At 43.1% G+C, this 21,828-nt stretch overlaps 1 protein-coding gene and 1 long non-coding RNA gene across 4 annotated transcripts in view; both read right to left on the minus strand.

Moving 5' to 3' along the window:
* The window catches only part of Bach2 (BTB domain and CNC homolog 2), a 341,086-nt gene that overhangs the window by 213,773 nt on the left and 105,485 nt on the right, over positions 1 to 21,828 (minus strand). The gene's annotated exons all lie outside the window — the stretch shown is intronic.
* On the minus strand, positions 5,975 to 7,607 carry LOC121137817. Its single transcript, XR_005875093.1, has 2 exons — positions 6,979 to 7,607; positions 5,975 to 6,901 (listed from the first exon to the last, which is right to left on the minus strand). It is a non-coding gene; the product is annotated as an uncharacterized LOC121137817 (long non-coding RNA).

Raw genomic sequence — 21,828 nt, forward strand, 5'->3', positions numbered from 1 at the left:
ACACGGATCATTTGTGGTCTTAGGAAAGTGTGAATATGTTTGTGTCTTTCATCCTAAGGAGCATGAAAACCCGACAATAAAAGGTGAGCTGAACGGATCACGGAAGGAACGCTGTTTTTCAAAGTATCCTGGTTCATGGCACCTGCTGGCCAGCTACTGCTTCTTCAAAACTTAAGGATTCTTTACATTAAACACGAGATTGCTTTCAGTTTCTGCAACATGTATGTGGATAATATTCAACGTTCGAAACGGGGTTGTTAGAGAAACATACAACTCCTAAAAAGAGCAGTCCATTGTCTCTTAAGAGGACCCTTGATACAGACACTTATGCAGTGCCTTTGTGGGTAAATGAGACCACAGACAATTGACAGAGAACCGTCAATGCACACACACAGGATTAAAGAAGCCAAGGGCTTACTGTACGCAAGCAAAAGGGGATGAGTGTGGGGGTGGGGTGGGGCAGGAATCACGTGAGCCTGACCCATGACGTAGCTGAAATGGGCCATCTTGGAAAGCTTTATCTAAAGCACTGTTCTGCAATGATCTGCACACTTCATGCAGACGCAGTTACTACCGTGGACTATTTTCTGTGAGTCCTTCTCAACTGCGGATAGAAATACTACATGCAATATTACAAAAATAGTTTTATTTTTACTAGCAAAGCAGGCTCAAGCCAAAAATAAACTAAATGGGAATTTTGTAGTGCAGACTTTTCAAAAACAGAGTCTCAGTATGCCTAAGACAAACATGGCCTCTTTACTGGAAACCTCTGTGTGGCGTTCAGAAGCCATCCAGGTTTGGTCAGACCTCAGATCTGCACTTTCTCTCTCCAGAGACAAATGAACCCTATAGAGACAGCAGGGGAGCTGCCATATTGACCTGACACTCTTATTGGCTCTTAAAAAAGAATTTTTGCTGCTCTAGTACTTTTATCAGAAGAGGCCAAACTATCACATAGCCCTTTTACAATAGGATGATCCAAACCTGGGTGAACAAAATAGGTATTTTTTTTGAAGGACTGCAACCTTAAAGTTACTGCAACGAAAGTTTGGATTAAGCCAAATCAAAGCTACCTAAAGTGTCGTTGTTACAGAAATTTTATCTTTGCAGATATAATGCCTGTGACCAGTAACAATGACTGGAAAATCCTATCAGTGACTATAATAACCTTAGTGTTCCCATGGAGACACAAACATTTTACTGTAGTCGAATTCCAACTGGTTTTAATAAAACCCCGAGTCAGATATATGGGTAAATGATGAAAGATCACAGGAGCAGAGCAGTCAGCCACTAGTTCTTACCTCCCCCGAATCCTTAAATGGAATGGGCAATCCTGTCCCTGGGAATCCCCAGACTGGATGCTGAGCCCCTGTCTCCTCCTGCCTTACATTCTTCTGTCCAGACGCCAGTCACATCACTCGTGTTTCTACCTCCCTAATGCTGGGATTAAAGGTGTGTGCCACCACTGCCTAGTGTGGCTAGCTCACTGCACTTCACCACATTATTTACTCCATTAGGTAAATTAGACCCAGTTTTATCCACATCTTACAAATGAGAAAACTGGCATCACCGTCCATGATTTTCCCACAGTCAAGTATAACTAACATCTGAATTTCTTCTAAGTAGACACAAACAATAATGTTCACATGTGCCTAGCTGAGTGTGTGAGCATGCAAAGTGACTGGGCATCATAACTAAAGAATTCACTGAAAAAAAAAGTCATGCAAAGGCTGGCTACACACACACAGACACAGACACACACAGACACACACACAGACACACACAGACACACGCACACACAGACACAGACACACACAGACACGGACACACACAGACACAGACACACACAGACACACAGACACGCACACACACACACCATGAAAGTAGAAAAGAAGCAGGGGGAGGACTCGTTAAGAAGAGTTCTAACCCCAGAAGGAGGGAGAGAAGACTGTGGGGTAAAAATGACTAAACTTTATTATATAAGTGAATGAAGCTGTCAAATAAATTTAAGTTACGTTGAGTCCAGGTACGGTAGACTGAGCACTCTCAGTTGGCACGACTGTAAGTGTGCTGAGGGAGTGGCTGGAGTGTTTAGCATCTCACCTTCCCAGTACTGCTCACAGCAGAGAGCAGGCAGTGGAGCACCATCCCAGGCAGACACGATGGGAGCACACTGGAGCCTGGGGAAAGCACCATGTACTCAGCGATGGCACCAACCTCTCTGTTCCGAATGGAAATGATGTGTTAGGATGAATGGCACATCTGGCAAAGGGCTGTATTCTGTGTGGACTTTCAGGCTAGCAGTGCCCTGCTAGCCAGTGCACTTCTGAGACCCAGCAGCTCTTCGGGCAGCTCCTCTGTGCCCCAGGCTGGAGACTGCTCCTGACCAGCTAATACTCCACTGAAGCGCTTTGCTGATTTTCAGATCTGGGCTTCCTTGCAGGCTTCTAAAGCTCTTACAGGTAGTGACTACACATGTTTTGTTCATCTCTGCAGCCCTGTAAATGTTTATAAGCTGGCAGGGCTCTTGAAACGTTGGCTGAGTGATTGCATGCCTGTCTGTGCTGAACTTACTTAAGTTATAATGTTCTTATGTATCAGATGATGGGTTAACTGGATGAAGGTCTGAGGATAATGGTGGGAGGTAAAGGAAAATAAGTTCCTACTTATCTCAAAGAACAAAAACCATAAAGACAGAGATCAGAGATCTTTGCATGCACATGAATCTTTATTTCCTAAGGAATAGACAGCCAAGAACAACCATGGTTTTCTGTGCTCACAAGGCCAGGCAAAGGAACCAGCCACATATCTAAGGTGTCACCTATTCCATTGTCTTGAAGAAGTCCTGCTCTGACCATGTCATAATTGCAGCCGATCACTGGCATATACCTAGGAAATCTAAATATATCTAGTGTTCTGGTAGGAGACATGGATTTTTTTAAATAACAAAGAAAATGACACTAGTCAAATAACAAAAACTAATACAACCTCCATATTCTCCTAAGCCCTGGAAAGTTGTTTCTCCCCAATAGTACAAGTTGCAGATACAGGTAGAAACCCACTCTCCTCTACCCATACAGTCAATTTCTCAAAGATGATATTTGCAAACACCAGACTTAGGCAGAATTCTCCAATGGGGATCCCCAAGGAACCATCTTATAGAAGGAGTGTCACATTAAGACTTCCACAGCTCCAACATTCTCCCTCTACACAAAGGGGTGAAGCCGGTTCTGAGAAAGCTCCTTGATAAACAGGTCACTATGGTGGCCCTTTGTTTCCCTTCTGCTATAGACGGGACCAGTGCTCTCCTCTGTGTGCAGAAAACCATGTGAGGGTGACGGAGTGATGACTGATTGACACCAAAATTTCTGAGATTTGCAACTTTACAGAGGATCATCCTGCTTTGTATCGTATGCCACTAATTTTAATTTCAATTTAGAGTCAACTGGGCCTCTAAAAGAGTCTACTCACCTTTCCAATATCGGCTGGGAACTTGTTATTTTATTTTCAAGATTTAGAGTAGAATTTTAAAAGGAAAGCTTATTAAAGTATACTTTTGGTGTATGTGTGTGCATGTGCATGTGTGCATCTGCCTGTGTCTGTGTGTGTGCATGCTTGTGTGTGTGTGGGTACATGTATTCATGTGAGTGTGCAAGTATGTATGCACACACATGTTGAGTACAGAGGCTGATATCAGTAATCTTGTCTATTGATGGGCACCTTATATGATGAAGCAGGGTCTCTGACTTAACCCCATGGCTTGAAGATTCGGCTACCCAAGGAAGCTAGCTCACTTCAGGAACCCCTTGTCTCTATGATTACAGCTGGGCTGCCATGACTGTCAGGATCTACACAGAGCTGGGGAGCTACCTCCAGTCCTTAAACCTCCCCCGCAAGTACTCTACCCACTGAGCAATCTTGCCAGCCCTGTTTATCAGCATCCTAAACAAACTGGAAAAGGATGAATATTCATCTTTTTTTTAAAAAGGAGGGGGAAATATCTATACCATCCTCTGAAATGCCAGCAAAAGCTTATGTGTTTAGGACATTTCAGAGACACAGTAATACAAGATGGTTTATTCTCTTGTAGGGCTAAAAGGCTCCAGAGTTTTCTTTAAATGGAGATGTTTCTAAGATATACACATAATTTCCATGTTCAGAGTCTAAAACATAACACATTTCTTTCTTAAGAACAGAGTTGAAAATACCAGCTGAAGTGAATGAGTCAATTAAATATTTAAAGAGATGCATATTTGGTCAGAGGTGGAAACAGATGCTGTGGACCACAGAGGAAAGAAATGCTTGCTCTTCATCCTAAAGTTTGTCCTTCCAAAAGCATCCCTGACGTCAGCTCCTGTCTTAGTCAGTGTCTCGTCCTCTTGGAGGTAAAATGAAACTTCAGTGCAGGGTGAAGTTTGTGTGTGTCTTAGAACATGGTCTCCTGTAGCCCAGGTTGGCCTTGAAAATGACCTTGGATACTTCCTCCTTTTGTTTCTTTGTGTGTGTGTCTCTCTATGTGTATACATGTGAGCCTCTGTGTCTCTGCTGTATGTGTCTGTCTGTCTCTGTGTTTCTGTGTATGTATGTGTCTGTGTGTGTCTCTCTCTGTGTGTATACGTGTGTGCCTCTGTGTCTCTGTTGTATATGTCTGTCTCTCTCTGTGTGTGTTTGCCTCTCTGTATGCATGTGTCTGTCTCTGTGTGTGTGTGTTTGTCTCTGCGTATGTATGTGTCTGTGTATGTATGTGTCTGTGTGTGTGTGTGTCTGTCTGTCTCTCTGTATGTAGGTGTCTGTGTGTGTCTTTCTCTGTGTATACATATGTGCCTCTGTGTCTCTGTTGTATGTGTCTGTCTCTGTGGTGTGTGTGTCTCTGTGTCTCTCTGTGTGTATACGTGTGCCTCTGTATGTCTGTTGTATGTGTCTGTCTGTCTCTCTGGCTATGTGTCTGTCTCTCTATATATATTTATGTGTCTCTTTGTGTTCTGTATTTGTCTCTCTCTGTGTATAGGCTACAGTCTTCTTCAGCTACTTTGCCTTTTTAAATTTTATTTTTATATTCAGTGTTTCTCACTGAACCTGCTGCTCCCGAGGTAGCTAGATCTACCTTTCTCTGCCCTGGCACTGGGGTTACAGACACATGCTATTATGCCCAGCTTTTAAAAAGAGTCCTGGAGGCTTGAACTCAGCCCTCATGCTTACCTGAATGACTAGCAACATAGAACTAAGCCACCATCTCAGGCCCAGATTTTGGCCTTCTGATGCCCCTGCCTCTGATGACAGGCATGTTCCACCACACCTGGTTTATTTGGTGATGGTGCCAAATGAATTGCCTTGTGTATGCAAGGCAAGCACTACAGCAACTGTGCCACATCCCTCTTCTCCACAGCTAACCTGTTGAGGAGGATCATGGTTTGAGAGCCTGCAGTGCGCCAAAAGCTGAGCAAGTTTCCTAGCAACGGCTTTCCTCTCTCCTATGTGGCATCTCTCAAATGGTGCTCTCAGCAACCCCTAGATTCCGCTGCAGTTTCTGCAGTGGGGCCTCCCAGCCACTTCTGCCCAGCACAGATTTAGCCAGCTTTCTCACTGGTGTTGGATTTACTCTGTGGCTGGGACAGAGGAACACCCTTGGCTGGTTCACAACTCTGAGTGCCCATGACTGAATTCCCCAAGGCATTTCTTATTTTGCTGAGGTAGTCACATGTGCTATCAATGAAAAAACAAAAAAACCGAAATAATCTCTATAAGGGACAGCTTGTCACTCTTATCCCCTCCCCCTCCCCATCTGTATAAGAAAGGTGTTAGAAAGTTCCTATTCTTTGGTCCTGGGAACCACTTTCCAGGAGTGTAGTTACGAAACTTCTGGCTATGTAAACAAGCAGGCTGTGCGAAGAGTCTGAACAGACAGGCTAATGAAAGGGAAGCTGTGAGAAATCTATGTCCTTAGAGGACTGGCTTAAAAACATAGAACTTCAAATAAAAGAAAATCATTTATTACAAAGTTGAAATAATAATCTATACTACCAACATGCAGACTTACATAATACATTAAACAAAACAAAACAATCAATTCAAAACTGAATGTGGGTGTCATGGGGTGAGACATACATATATTAAAGGTTCCCAAACAGTGTTTGAAGCTCGTTAGAGAAGCAGTGAATACTTCAATATTTGTATTTTGTCTCAGACAAATACAAATACTTAATAGTGCTGTTTGTTACATTGTTTGAATCCAAACAGAAACATAACTATGTACTAATGGCTTAGTCACTGCTGGAAAAACACACACAGTAAGAAACACTATTTTTATTTCCTTCGTTAAATAACCTTGTAGTAATTTATTAATGGAGCGTCTCTCCATCTGTTAGTATTGCAGAACCTCAGACTGCACCATCAGCGTAACTCCTACCCCCTCACTTCCTGTTCGACAAGCAACTTGCAGAACTCGCTTCAGCCGTGCGATGAGGTCATCAGAAGGAATGTGGCATGTTTAACGCGGAAGCACGACCTGCTTCCAACTGCCATTGGCACAACGCTGTGCAGGCGTCCCTCATGATGGAAGACGTCTGCTGCCAAGCCTAGAGTGGCACTCAGACTTTAGTACGATGTCCCTCCCAGAGCACCCTGGCACACAGGTTGGGAAAACACAGATAAACAACAAAACACTAAGAGCTGCTTTCTCTCAGATTATTGGTGATCCAAAAACAAAGGAAGAGTTTCTGAACCTTTTCCAAACAAGCAGCTGTTAGCTTTACAATTAGAGTCCCCTGCAGTGACCGAGGCATCTCAGAGTCCTTTGTCCTCACAGGAAGGTGGATATTTTGCTCCCGTCAAGCTTGCTCCCTGAAGCAAAATCTCAGCATAAACATTAAAAACGGAAACGTCTTGGGTAATGCTTTCATTACTAAAATAGCAAAAACATAGAAAGTCATAAATAACCTTCAATGACTCTTCCTCCTCAGAGTCTTGTCTGATACTTACCCAGGTCAGATCAATGAAGTCACTCGTGTCACTAACCCAGACATTCGCCCTACTTCCTGCGGGTAGCTGGTACCATTGTTCAACAATAAACTCTCTGTCCCTCAGCTGATATGCCGTGCAGAGCACAGCCGTGCCCTCGTGGGAACTGGGCTATAAATGGTCCTTTGCTACTGGTCTACAGGGCTGTGTCTGCCAGGCAGGTTAGCGGTGCTCCTTTAGAAATGGAGCCTGCTGCTTGTCACCCCAGTGTCCTCTGCCGCTGCCTGTAAAGGACTCACTCCTCTCTTTGTTCTCCTTTGCTTACTTCTGACCTGTTTGTCAGCTTTTGTACTAAAAGAATGAATAGCCTATTATATCTTCACCAGTGGGGACTTTCAGAACCGATCTAGTGAGTCGGGTATAACAGACAATTAGTTCCTTAGAGCATTTAGTGGTTGCTGAATATTTTGTTTGTCTTTGGGTTTGCGGGGCTTGATGAATAGAAAGAAATGAGTTATTTTCCCATTAAATGCTAGATTTCAAACCTGAGGAATCTCTCGTTTTTTGCTACCATATAGGTGGAGTTTTATTGCCATCAGCATTTTATTCAATTTTTATGTGCATACATGAGTGCGTGTGTGCGTGAGTGTGTGTGTGTGTGTGTGTGTGTGTGTGTACTTGAAGTTTGTATCTATTGGGTATCTTTTCTCAATCTCTTTTCACCTTATTACTGAGACAGGGTCTTTAACTGAACCTAGAGTTTATCAATTTGGCTAGGCTGGCCAGAGAACTTCAAGGATCTGCCTGTCTCTACACCCTTGGAGGTAGGTTACAGACACAGACTGCCATACCCACTTTTTACATGAGTTCTGGGAAGTCGAACATAGGTCTTCATGGTTGTGTGGCAAACTATCAACCCACTTAGCCATCTTCTTGACGCCTTATTACCTTTTAAGTAGAGAGGCCCAAAGATCTATAAAACACTCATGTTACAATTTATTAACTTCTATGAATGGACACATTAATCACTACTTCAAGTTAGAATTAATTATGGTGTAGTGATATAATGTTTATGGAACAGTTTATGGATGAACCTTAATATAAGTAGAGCTCCGAAACCTCTTAGGGATGTTCTTTAAAATATGAAGATAATAACTCCCAATCTTCCTATAAGCCAGTGGTTCTCAACCTATGGGTCATGACCCCCACAAGGATCACATATCAGATATCTTGCATATCAGATATTTATATTATGATTCATAACAGTAGCAAAATTATTTATGAAGTAGCAATGAGATATCTTTATGGTTAGAGGGTCACCACAACATGAGGAACTATATTAAGGTCAAAGGAAGCATCAGGAAGGTTGAGAACCACTGCCAGAGTTCAACTGTTCTCAACTACTTCTGACATAGACTACACTTTATCTTGCTAACTGTCTATCCCTCCAACTAGAGGTAAGCTCAGCAAAGGTAGGTATCATTAACCAGTGATTTATTTGTTCCCAACACATAAAGACAAGAGACTCAATCAGCATTTCTTGAAAAGCAAGTGAACAAGTGACTTATTCTTAAAAGGTTTCAGTTATCCACTTACGTTTTATTTTATATGTATGGGTACTTTGCCTGGATGTATGTCTGCACACATTGGAGGTCAGAAGAGGGCATCAGATCCCCTGGATCTAGAGTTATAGATGGTTGTGAGCTGCATGTGGGCATTGGGAATCAAACTCTGGTCCTCTAGAACAAGTGCTCTTAACTGCTGGTCCGTCTCTCCAGCCCTGAACGGTTTTGTGGGGTTTTTTTTGTTTGTTTGTTTTGTTTTTATAACACTACTTCAATGGATCAAAAAAGAAGACAAAGTCTTCTAAAGATAAATCTAACACTTGTGGAAACCAATTTAAATCCCTGAGACCAGAACTGTATCAGATTTTGGAGCTTCTCAGATTTGGGGATGTCTTTGTCATCTTGGACATTGAGTATCCCTAACTGGAGAAACCCCAGATCCCAAATGCTCTAAAACCTGAAACTTTCTGAGCGGTCAAGCTGCACATTGTGAAGCGCTTCAGAATGGAGGCTTCCAGCGAGGGTGTGTGAGTGTTCCCTTAGAACCAACATCTTCACTGAAGGGGAAACACAGCACCGAGAAGGATCCAGCTCACTCACTGTCACTTCCCATTGGGACAGTTTCAACTCTGACTCAGGATTTCTGAGTGTCAGAAAGTGGTAAGTTCACAAAGAGCACTGCTAAACTGTCAGAAAGAACTAGAAAGCTAGAACACAGGGTTAAGTTAACCATGAAGCAAGGAGGCAGGGGCTAGTGACTGCTGGGTGTGGGGTAGATGAGGAGGCTGTGCATTAAAAGAAGCTTAATGTCTACAAACAGGGTGTGAGAGCCAGTACCTCTGAAGGTAAACTCTACAGTGGGTAAGCAAAAATAAAATTAAATAAAAAATCTCCCCTGGATCATAAACAAAGCCAAGTGATGAAAACATGGGGAGGAAAACGTACATTTAGAAATTCAAACTCACACTCTCCTTGAGGTAAGGACACACACACACACACACACACACACTATTAGTATAATCTATTAGGACAGTAGGTAGTTGGGGAGAGCCTCTAAGCACTTGGCAGAATCAAGTACAGTGTCTCTCCAGAATAATGAACTTTGTCCAAGTTTCAAAGGATTTTCATTTACAGAGATCCTGGTAATTAAGAAGTGAGTCCACACACACACACGCACGCACACACGCGCGGCAGACACACACACACCTGCGCATGCACACACTCACACACAGAGACACACACTCACACACACAGACACATACACAGGAAGCAGCTACCCTGAGTAAGAATGAAGCAATAACGCAGAATAACCTAGACTTGGCTTCTCAGAGACTGCAAATATCAGACAGACTCGACACAAAAAGAAAACACCTATGTTTACAGAAAGAAAAGTCTTCAAATATGAAAATGAACAAAATATGGCTAGTCATAGCTTTAAAAAGCAAAATGAATCTAAAAACAAAAAAATGCAATAATTATAATACGAGGCTCAATGAGTGAGTTCGATGCCAAATTAGATGCAGTTGAAAATAGAGCTGGTGTTTTGGTAGACATACAGACATTATACATAAACCTATAAAGAAACAGAAAAGAGACACAGTATGAAGGAAGGACTGAGAGAGATGGAAGCTAGAGTATAAAGACATGCTGTCAGAGAGGCAGCATGAGAAGTGATCTAGTCTCTAGATTTCCAGAGTCTCTAAAGCTGGGAAGCCTTTATCCAGACGGAGACCCTGAAACTTAAAATGCTACCACTGAAGACTGCACCAGCCAGAGGAATACCCACAAGTGAGTGATGATGAGCTACTGGTTGATTTTACATAAGAGGAGAAACTCCAGGGAAACTTCTTTAAAGCAAAGGATTACCAGCCTACAACCCATAACACCAGAGAAGCTAGGAAACAAGAAGGACCCTAAGAGAGGCATACATGGTCCCCCAGAGAAGGGGAAAGGGACAAGATCTCCTGAGCAAATTTGGAGCATGGGAGGAGGGGAAAGGGAGCTAGAAGAAAGAGAAGGGGAGAAGAGGAGGGGAGAGAAAAGAATGAGGGAAGTTTGGGGGGGGCCAGGAGGAAGAATAGAGGATAGCAAGATAAGAGATAACCATAATAGAGGGAGTCATTATAGGTTTAAAGAGAAATCTGGCGCTAGGGAAATGATCTACAAGGATGAAACCAACTAACAATCTAAGCAATAGTGGAGAGGCTACCTTAAATGCTCTTCCCTGATAATGAGATTGACGACTACTTTGCCATCCTAGAGCCTTCATCCAGTAGCTGATGGAAGCAGAGGCAGACACCCAAAACAAACACTGACGTGAACTCCTGGAATCCAGTTGCAGAGAAGAAGGAATGATGAGCAAAGGGGTCAAGACCAGGCTGGTGAAACCCACAGAAACAGCTGACCTGAACAAGGAGGAGCTCATGGACCCCAGACTGATAGTTTGGGAACCAGCATAGGACCGACCCAGGCCCCCTGAATGTGGGTGTCAGTTAGGAGGCCTGGGCAATCTTTGGGGCCTCTGGTAGTAAATCAGTACTTATTCCTAGCATAAAAATGGACTTTGTGAACCCATTCCACACAGAGGCATGTTCTCTCAGACTAGACACACAGGGGAGGGCCTAGGCCCTGCTCCAAAGGATATGACAGACTTTTAAGATCCCCCATGGAAGGCCTCACCCTCCCTGGGGAGTGTAAAGGGGATGGGGTAAGGAGTAGTGGGAGTCACGGGAGGAGGGAAGGGAGAGGGACTGGGATTGACATGTAAAACAAGATAGTTTATAATTTGAATAGAAAAAAAACTGGGAACAAATTCTTCTATCTACCTGTATGGCTGGCAAAGCTAGCTTTCACAACCAAAACAAATAGAAAGTTATTTGGGGGCAAACAGAAAATAAGAAAATCTAAGCCAAAGCCATTCTCATCTAAGGAATTTCTATGGGCTGCACAGCCAGGAACACTGAGCTGTGATGAAGGCAGCCAACATATGTCCAACCCTAAACAGGCACAAACTGTATGCAGAAGAACACTGAGCAATGTCTAATCATAGGAGGAAATTAAAAATTATAAACAGGGGCTACAGAGATGACTTAGCAGTTAAGCGCACTGACTGCACTTCTAGACAACCTGCATTCAATCCCCAGCACCCACATGGCAGCTCACAGCTGTCTGTAACTACAGTTCCAGGGGGTCCAACACCCTACCCTCACACAGACATGCATGTGGGTAAAACACCAATGCACACAAAACAAAATTAAATTTAAAATGCTATAACCATGGCACAACAGAGCAAAAGCAAGAGATCACAACTGAAGGAGTTTAAGATCCCTGGACGGCTTGAGGGAAAAGGGGAGACATTGCTCAGTGTGTGAATGTAAGTGAAAAGGATGCCAAGATATCAAGGGTAAGTGCAAAAGACCGTTTAAAGGAAAACAGACTTAGGAGAGCAAAACAAGAAAAGCCCACCCAACCTAAATGAGGCAGGAAAGAAACATAGAGCACCCCAAAAGCAAGCAAGATAGAAGGCAGAAAAGAAGAAACACAGACGAGGGTGTATGCTGAGTGATGTTAGTGAGGTCCACCCAGCAACAGAGATCAGCTGTAGTTTCAGTTAAATTTTAAAAATGAACTAAGTGTGAATGTCCCACATTTTCTCTATCCACTCTTCTGTTGAGGGGCATCTAGGTTGCTTCCAGGTTCTGGCTATTACAAATAATGCTGCTATGAACATAGTGGAACAGATGTCCATGTTGTATGAATGTGCATCTTTTGGGTATATGCCTAAGAGTGGAGTTGCTGGGTCTTGTGGTAGACTGATTCCCATTTTCCTGAGGAATCTCCATACTGATTTCCAAAGTGGCTGTACCAGTTTGCATTCCCACCAGCAGTGGAGGAGTGTTCCCCTCTCTCCACATCCTCTCCCAGCATAAACTGGTGTTTTTGATTTTAGCCATTCTGACAGGAGTAAGATGGTATCCCAGGGTTGTTTTGATTTGCACTTCCTGGATGGCTAGGGATGTTGAGCACTTTCTCAAGTGTCTCTCAGCCATTTTAGACTCCCCTATTGAGAATTCTCTATTTAGTTCTGTACCCCACTTTTTAACTGGATCCTTTGGTGTTTTGGAGACTTGCTTCTTGAGTTCTTTGTAAATTTTGGAGATCAGCCCGGAGGTCATGGGGGAGCAAGAAGGTTGAGTTGAGGGAAGAATAGGAGAGAACAGGATGAGAAATACCATAATAGAGAGGTCATTATAGGTTTGAAGAGAGATCTGGCACCAGTGAGATCTCTAGTGAACTACAAGAATGACACCAACTAGCAAACTAAGCAATAATGGAGAGACCACCTTAAATGCCCATCCCTGATAATGAGTTTGACAACTACCTTATACGCCATCCTAGAACCTTCATCTAGTGACTGATGGAAGCAGAGGCAGATACCCACAGCTAAACACTGAGCTGAACCCATGGGACCCAGTGACAGAGAGGGAGGGGTGATGAACAAAGGGGTAAAGAATGGGCTGATGAAACTAGCAGAAACAGCTGACCTGAACCAGGGGGAGCTCCTGGACCCCAGACCAACAGCTGGGAGGCCAGCATGGGGACTGATCCAAACTCCCTAAATGTGGGAGTCAGTGAAGAGACTTGGGCATCCTATGGGGCTCTGGGCAGTTTTATCCCTGGCATACAAATGGACTTCATGTGTCCATAACACAAAGAGGGATGCTCTCTCAGCCTGGACTCTTGGGGGAGGGCCTGGACCCTGCCCTGAGCAAAATGACAGACTATGGACATCCTCTATGTGGAAGGGAGTGGGGATAGGGTGGGAGGCTGGGGAGGGGGACTGGTGGGGGATGTGGGAGGAGGGGAGGGAGAGGGAGCTGGGATTGACATGAAAAGCAAGCTTTTTTCTAAAAAAATGTAATAAAATATAATGAAAATTAAATACTAAAAAAAAAACGAACCGTGTGTTCACCCAGAGTCACAGGTCAATATTCACCGCAGCTTGATTTACAATATTACAATAAAAAATCCAAATGTCCAGCTACTGCAAGTGATGAACGAATCCTGGCATATACACACAGTGGAAGTACATTTACATGTGAAAATGAAGTGCTGAGAATGTAACAACAGGGGTGACTCAGAAGCTCGGTGCTAAGTGCAAGGGCAACATCTCTGTCTGCATGCCGCACGGATGCATTCATATGGCATTCAAGGAAAGATGACGCTAAAGACATAAAAACACCAGAGATGAAGGGAAGGAAGCGGACAGCTAAAGGGCACGAGGGACGCTTGGCTGTGTTGGAAACGATGAGCATCTTTATTGTGGTTACGGCTGCATGATAGCACATACTAGTGAAAATTCATCAAACTGCATGTTTATAATGTGTGAGTTCTACTGTATGAAAACTACAGAGTAACAGTGCTAGTAAGAAACACAAAATCCAATAACAACTTAGAAAAGGGAAGGTCAGATATCAACATCAACCTGTAAATCTACATTGGTTAAATTGGATGAATATGAAATTAATTTTAGTAAAAGATGTTTAAAAGATCATGAAATACTAATAAAAATATTTAGCTCACCGGGAACAATAACAATACTATGTTCCTAGTGACTTATCTTCAAAAGTTATAAAATATGAAAATTCACAGGGTTCCACATAAAGCTGAGCATAGGACAGACTTAGGTGGACAAGGTGTAAAATCCCTAACAAAACATTAGCAAATTCAATCTATTTGTAAAGAAAGGAAAAATCTTCCTTTCATAATTTCATAATTAAAAGTAGCTAAAATACCAACCAAAGTTATTCAGCAGATGCAATGTATTCAATATAATATAATAATTGCTTGTAAACAGAATTCTCAATTAACAGGAAGTAGAAGGAGACTTTCAACTGGATAAAGGTGTCAAGAAATGGTCTGATGAGAAGCATCTTACACCAGGGGAAAACTCAGACCACTGCCTCTAAAGTCCATGAAAAACTGTTACTCTAGACACTCCAGCGAGTCAAAAAAGACAAGGCAATGGAACTAAAATGACAGGAATTAGAAAGTCAAATCATCCAAATTCATAAATGGTATGATTTAAATAGAAGCCCCTCCAAATAATCTATAATTTCTTTTTATTAATAGGGAGTCCAGTAGAGTTAACAGATACATTAAAAAATTGTATAGCCATTCAACCATGAGATATCTACATAAACTATAGTATAATAAATAATACCATAAAGAAATGGATGAACTATATGGTATATGGAATGAAGTAAAATCACACAGGTCAACATGATGAAACTCAGGATAGAATGTTTTACAGGGATCAAGCCACAATATAATCAACAGTACCCTACTCATATAAGTGTTGAAATAATGAAGTATCTATCACTTAGGGATAGACCAAGACAAGGAGTACTGCAAGTTCAGGAAAGCTGTAGTGGAGGATTTCAGTAGGCGGAAGGCACCTCAGGCTTCACAATACTGACGCTATGCCAGGGAGCCAGGAGCACCCTCCCCTTCCTTCCCAACCTCTGTGTCTCTACAAGCACATTAGGGGGCTATCACATCATTTCACCCTGGAACAAGGCACCACCCAGGAAGTCTGATTACTGTATCTCAATCTTGAAATAAATATTTGCTTTTTCTTACTCCTTATTCTAGGGAAGTTGAAAGTCTTCATTCATACAATGATTTCCCTAATACTCTAAAATAGTAAGAAACCGTCAGTAGGATGTAAAAGCAGATAGACAAATTATTGTGTCCTTATTATCTGCTCATGAAAGAAAGAAAGCCAAAACAAAGTTAAATAATTCAGAAAAATACTCACACATAGAAAATGTTTAAAAGACTTGAATTCTTATGTTAAAAAAACCATTGAGCAGGGAAAAATTAGTATCTTCTTTTGAAAAGGAATTTTGTTTGGCTTGGAACTAAATGAATGGGAAGAGCAACGCTGGAAAGAGGGAAGTTCTTTCCTCTCTTACCAGACACATTGAGACTGCTGATACAGTGAGACTTGTAAGAGCTAGGTTCCTAAGCTGAGCAGGGGAGCTTACCTGTGGACCTAGGTTTCAGGATGCTGAGTGCTGAGGCAAGGGGACACACACACACACACACACACACACACACACACACACACACACACAGGGAGAAAGAGGAAGGGAGAGAGAGAGAGAGAGAGAGAGAGAGAGAGAGAGAGAGAGAGAGAGAGATAATGAATTTGGTTCCTGAGAGTCTAAAGATTCAAAATATGCACATAAAGAGTATAAATCCAAACTGTTATGACAGTGACTAGTGACCCGTTAGTGGCCCTGTCCTCAAAGGGCTTCTATTTAGCCACAAACTCTCCCTACAATGGGTGTGAGAACACAGTTGACCCTGAGCATAGGTTTGAGTTGTACTATTATACCAACAGGGCGAAAAATTTTTTTTGAGATAGAGAACAATTAAAAAAAATGGACCAACCACACAAACTAGAATTTTTTTTTACTTAGGAAATAAAACACAGTAGATGGCAGTCTATCTGATCATTCAAAAGTGCTAGCATGCTACCACATTACTTCCAGCACGAACTTCTTCAGTTCTGACCCGTGGCTGCACAGATGGCTTCCACCCATGTAGACATGGTCCTTACACCATCCTTTGTGCCTGACCACAGTGTTCTGAGCAGACTGAAGCTCTACATCAGTATGTTAACATTTTAGCATCAAAATATTTAATGGGTCTACATGTTGCATATTTTCTACTTCTCTCCTTGAAAAATCTTTGACTAACTGAAAATTACTGATCTTCAAAAAAATCTGTGGGCCTCAAGGTTTCGCAAACTAGCCTGCATTCCTTATATATCCACTGTTGTCACTACATTTTATACACACCGTGTCTTCTCATCGCAATCCACCAGAGTACAGACAATGTCTTTTGTGTCTGCACCATGTAGCACAGCTGTCATGTATGAGCACCTGCTTCATATCTGTACTGAGCTTTTCATACCACCACATAGAGGGATAGGTCATCATTCCCCTTTTATAAAAAAACAAGACTCAGAGGGTTAACATCACCAGATGCTCAGCCAGGAAGTGACGACATTCTCATTAGGACTTGGGGCTCTCGGACTGTACCTGACTCCCAGGGTGTCACACAAAACAAAATGGGAACACGATCATCTGAGGTCCAGCCATCCAATAAAGGCTTCGATGTTGTGTAGACTACAGAAGAGGCAATTCCCGGCTGACCCAGACTCTTTCAGTGCTATGGAAGGTGCGTATTTGTCAATCCATGCCATGCCCTCACCCTTTTCACCCTATAAAGTCTTGTGAACCATCAAGTTTGTAGTCATTTTAGTCATTTGCCTTGAGACATCTTTTCCTTTTCTGAAAATCTAAAGGACTGCCAAAGGCCTTGGGGGGTGGGGTGGGGGTATCAGGAAATCCCACTTTTGTTCTCCACAGGTTTCTGGATGCTCCTCTTCACCACATTTGTAGGCAGAATGCACAGGGATGACGTCAATCAAAATCGACGTGCTGTCACTGCTCTTCACAGAAGGGAAGGTGTACAACCTGTGTTTACATAATATGCAGGGTGTGACACCAGCCCCAACCCCTCCCCCTCCTTCCTGGGGAAATTCAGAGCTAGCTGTGGCCTTGTTACAAAATTGAAGGAAGAGAGAGGTGCCATCTGGCTGGAACCACTCACCTAGCCCTTTACTGTGATCTAAAATGGCACTGTGGATACTGACATAACTACATCCAAACGTCGCCCCACACAGCATCAGGTTACAAACAGACAGCTGAATTCTACAGCTGTTCCTGCTCCAAAACCACTCAACATTTTGAAGGGAAAAAGTGTTACTTCACAGATGTTTCTGAGCCCCATTTATTAGGATGCGTATTAGCGACTGTGAGTAAACCCTGATGATATTTGTCACCCCTTATACCCTTGGTTTCAAGTGGCCACTTCGTCCCACCTCCCAAACAGACAGCTAAGCAAACAACACTCACTTGGAGGAAGAGAAACTAAAATTCTTTTCACTGTTCCTCTCAAGCAAACCCTTGCAGAAGCCAAAGTATTCACTGTGGTTTAAAGACTTGTCACTCAAAAACTGCCTAAAATCGCCATGAGCATCTGTACAGCTGCACTATTAAGGAGCTATGCTCTGTTGATATTTTCTTTGAGTACAAAATGCAGAGCATCCCAGTGACCATCTGGCAATGATGTAGTTGAACACTTTTTTTTAAAGTGCAAACCACCTTAAATGTTCTTGTAGCCACGGGGCTCTGGCACGTTCTGTATAAGAAACAAACCTTGCTGGGAAATACCTGCCAGGCTAATCCATTTAAATTGTAACTCCAACTCAAACACAGGAGAAGACTCAACTGGACTTGGGACATGTCAAGTTCTTTGAGGGAGCCAAAGCAAAAATGTGTACTCTTTCCCAACTCCTGGAACTTACTCTTGTTAGTCTCTCTCTCTCCCTTTCTTCCTCCCTCCCTCCCTCCAACTTACCCTCTCCCTCTGTCTCTCTCACACACATACACAGAAATCTACCAAGGAAATGCATATATTAAACCTTAGTAATTATTTCAATATAGAACAAACCAACCAACCAGAGCTACAACTGGCATATCACAAATGAAAAGAACACAGGCCTGCCACTTAGAAGAGGCTGGGGCGCCCGTGTGTGTGTGTGTGTGTGTGTGTGTGTGTGTGTGTGTGTGTGTGTGTGTGTGTTGACATTTAAGACAGCAAATATATTTCAATTACTGCCCCCTCCTGGTGGCAGACCCTTAATGGGTTCCACAGACTTTCCTGTAGCGGGTCTAACAAAGCAAACAATAGGCAGAAAAAGACCTCAGGGTGGTTCCTCGAGGAACCACTTGCTTCAGGGTGAGTCAAGCCCTGTCTAGCCAGGCATCTATCGGTAAGACCCATGAGGCATCCTTTGGCCCCACTTTGTCAAACGGGAATAGTAACAGCTACTCTACCTGCCTCAAAGATCCTGTCAGCATCAAACAAGAAATGCATGTGAGTGAGTGCTTTTCAAATTCTCTACAATCTAAGATATTTTTATTAATTGGGCAAATCCATTTATAACAGCATTTGTTAGCATGAAATCACATTAATTTTTTCTTGAGCCGGGCGTTGGTGGCACACACCTTTAATCCCAGCACCAGGAGGCAGAGGCAGGCGGATCTCTGTGAGTTCAAGGCCAGCCTGGTCTACAGAGTGAGTTCCAGGACAGCCTCCAAAGCAACACAGAGAAACCCTGTCTCGAAAATACCAAAAAATAAAAAAATAATAAAATCACATTAATTTTTTCCAGTCCTGCAATCCTACTCCTAGGAATTTATGACACACAAACAATAACGCTATATGTAAAGACATAGACACAGATGCCTATGATTTCCATGTTGACAACTGGGAAGCAGGTACATATCCACCTGTAGGATAGTGGTAGCACAGACTAATATCTCCACTCTAGAGTATTGTGTAGCTGTTAAAAGGATGCCTTAAGCTTTACCAGCTCAACAAATGTCAACATTTTACTGTCTGCTTTGTGCTTGTTGCAGTGTTGTGGGTTTAGTGAATATTAAGCTAGGGCTCCACACTGAGATCCATCCTCCACCTTCATATTTTATTTTATTTTAGAGAAAACATTTAAAGAATATAACAGGATCTATCAAAAGTCTTACTGCATCTTAAACTTTAATAGTTTCTGAGGCATAAAAGCCGCATACTTACAAAAACAACATCTGAAATGTTAGATTTAACAGTTTATAGTACTGATAATTCTTGTTAAAATTTACCACGATAGGAAGAATTGCGCATAAAAATAATAAAAGAGCAAAATACATTCAAATTTCATAAAACTGAAGTATGAAATAAATATTCACATGCCTCGTTTGTACACTTATGGCAGTTACACTTTCCTCCAGCTATGAGCTTAGAACTATACTCTGAGAGCATCTTATGTAATTATGCATTTCTAGAAAACACAACCATCCATGCCCTTGCTCCACCTGTGAGCAGGACATCAGGGAGTGTGTATGCTTGACTAGCAGGACATCAGGGAGTGTGTATGCTTGACTAGCAGGACATCAGGGAGTGTGTATGCTTGACTATGGGTTAGTTCAGCTTTGGCCAGGGGAGGGCTGAGTGGATTAGGGAAGCCCTCCTTGGGGAGAGTCTGAATGGATGCGGTTCCTTCCTGCAGGCTGGGGACCAGCACAGAACAAAAGGCGCAAACCGGGTGAGCCAGCCAGCTAGTGCAGGCTTCTAGTCTTCTCATTCTTCCTGCGCCACACTCTCTCACCACGAGGGCCTGAAATCTCTGAGAGAGGGATTCCTTCCTCATGTAGTCATGAAAAGTATTGACTAACACAACATCTCACACGGTGGCTAATCATTGCCACGCTTCCCCAGGGCAGCCATCACACCAGGAACAGGAAGCATGAACACACTCACTAATTCAGATGAACCTTTATCTCTTTTCAGACTGTTCCATCTGCTTTAATTAAGGTGGGGTCTTGCTACGCAGCCTAAGCTGGCCTTGAATGTACAAGCTTTCTGCCTCCTCAGTACTAGTATCAGACGCCTGCTTTAATGCGAGATTATTTATAGACAGTTTTAATGGCTGATGTTGACATTTATGTTTATGCTTATACAATCCTATAAAGTCACTCACTGAGCTTTGTGCCTTAACTCTATCCCAAAAGTTGTTGACTGGGTACCTAACATATGAATCATGATCTGAGAGATTCTGACATCCTAAATACATACAGGTCCCTTATTATTGAGCATACACATAACAGAACAAAAAATTCTAACAAAAATCGACTCTTTCTGCCAGTAACAGTGAACTCCAAGTGAGAAAACAGTCCCTACCCATCCTGTTGCCACTAGGGAAAGCAGTTTGAGCACCTGGCAAGCCTATGCCAGCCGCCATGCATGCCCAGTGAGTACAGACAGGGGCTGGTGTGATGGGGCAACTTGATTTAATCCATCATTGCTGGAGGCCTGCTCTGGGGCTCTGTGAGCTGCCCATAATCCAGGATGTTTGATTGAGTTCTGTTAACTGTCAAGATTTAATAAGCTGAGCTCGTTAATGAGCGCTGGCTGGATCTCACATCATGCATGCAGCCGGCAGGCACGCACTTTATGGTGTCTCATGGGAGTTCCAATGATGCTTATGAGAGACTAAATTCAGGGTGATTCGAGGGGAAATGAATAAGCATCTCTAGCCACAAAGGATAGTAAAGGAGATCTCTCCGTGCTTCCCAGACCCACGATGAAGACTGTCAATTTATTTGTCACCTGTGTAGGCTGTGCCACTATGTCTTTTCTTCATGATTGTCTTTTCTGGAGTTCGAATGAGCTCTTATGATGTGCTCCATGGAGCCAACTACCCTGACCCAGAGGTGCAGTATCCGTAGTGAACATGATCATATCTTAGATGTGCCAGGCAGGAGAGCCTGGTTAATTCCCGCTAGGCGGAGACATCTGTAAATAGAAGAGCACAGAGAACTCTCTCTTCCCCTATGCTTCTCCTTCCCAGGGCGCTGTGACCCACATGTGCAGATTGCCTCTTTAGATTCCTATGGACAGGGGCTGTTGTTTGGTGGTTTGAAGAAAATAAGGCAGTTTGGAAAGTAAACAGAATTCTGCAAAGGATTCTGAACCCCACCCAAGATTCCTATATAATCTGATTGTGTCCTACCGCTCTGTACCTCCCCGACCCCTTCCCCATCACCCAGACTGGGCACAAGATGGAAGCAGCAATCCGAGGAGCATGTTCCTGGGGGAGCATCTGACCAGGAGAAAGCCCTGTAAAGTGGACTTTCCAACTGACATGCCCATCCTGCCAGGAGACCAGGAACGGTCTTCATCACTCCATGGGAGACTGCTGAACTTCTGCAGGATGCACAGCTGAAGCTTGAAGGAGCAGAAACAAACTGGAACGTATGGTAAGGCCAAGAGGGTAGAGAGGACGACAGCATCTCTGAGATGCTTTCATGTATCCCAGCAACACCTTTCATTTGTGAGCATGAACACGAGCAGGCAGGTAATTAGCCAGTGGCTGTCTCCATGGTCAGGGCCCTATAGAGTGATTCCTGTAGAGACTGAAGGAGTTAAGAGCACCTGATTAGTTACCAGAAGCTGCAAGACAGGGAATGAATGGTATGCAGCTGGGCAGTTTTCCAAAGCCCATGAGGAGGCTGCCTATCAGGAAGACTGCTATAAACAAGCCTGTGTGTGCTAGGGGTCTGATAAGTCAACAGGGGCAGAGAAAGCAGTGTAGCCACCCAGCCTGACGAAA

This window comes from Mesocricetus auratus, unplaced genomic scaffold, assembly GCF_017639785.1.
Source record: "Mesocricetus auratus isolate SY011 unplaced genomic scaffold, BCM_Maur_2.0 Super-Scaffold_6730, whole genome shotgun sequence".
In the NCBI taxonomy this organism is placed as follows: domain Eukaryota; kingdom Metazoa; phylum Chordata; class Mammalia; order Rodentia; family Cricetidae; genus Mesocricetus; species Mesocricetus auratus.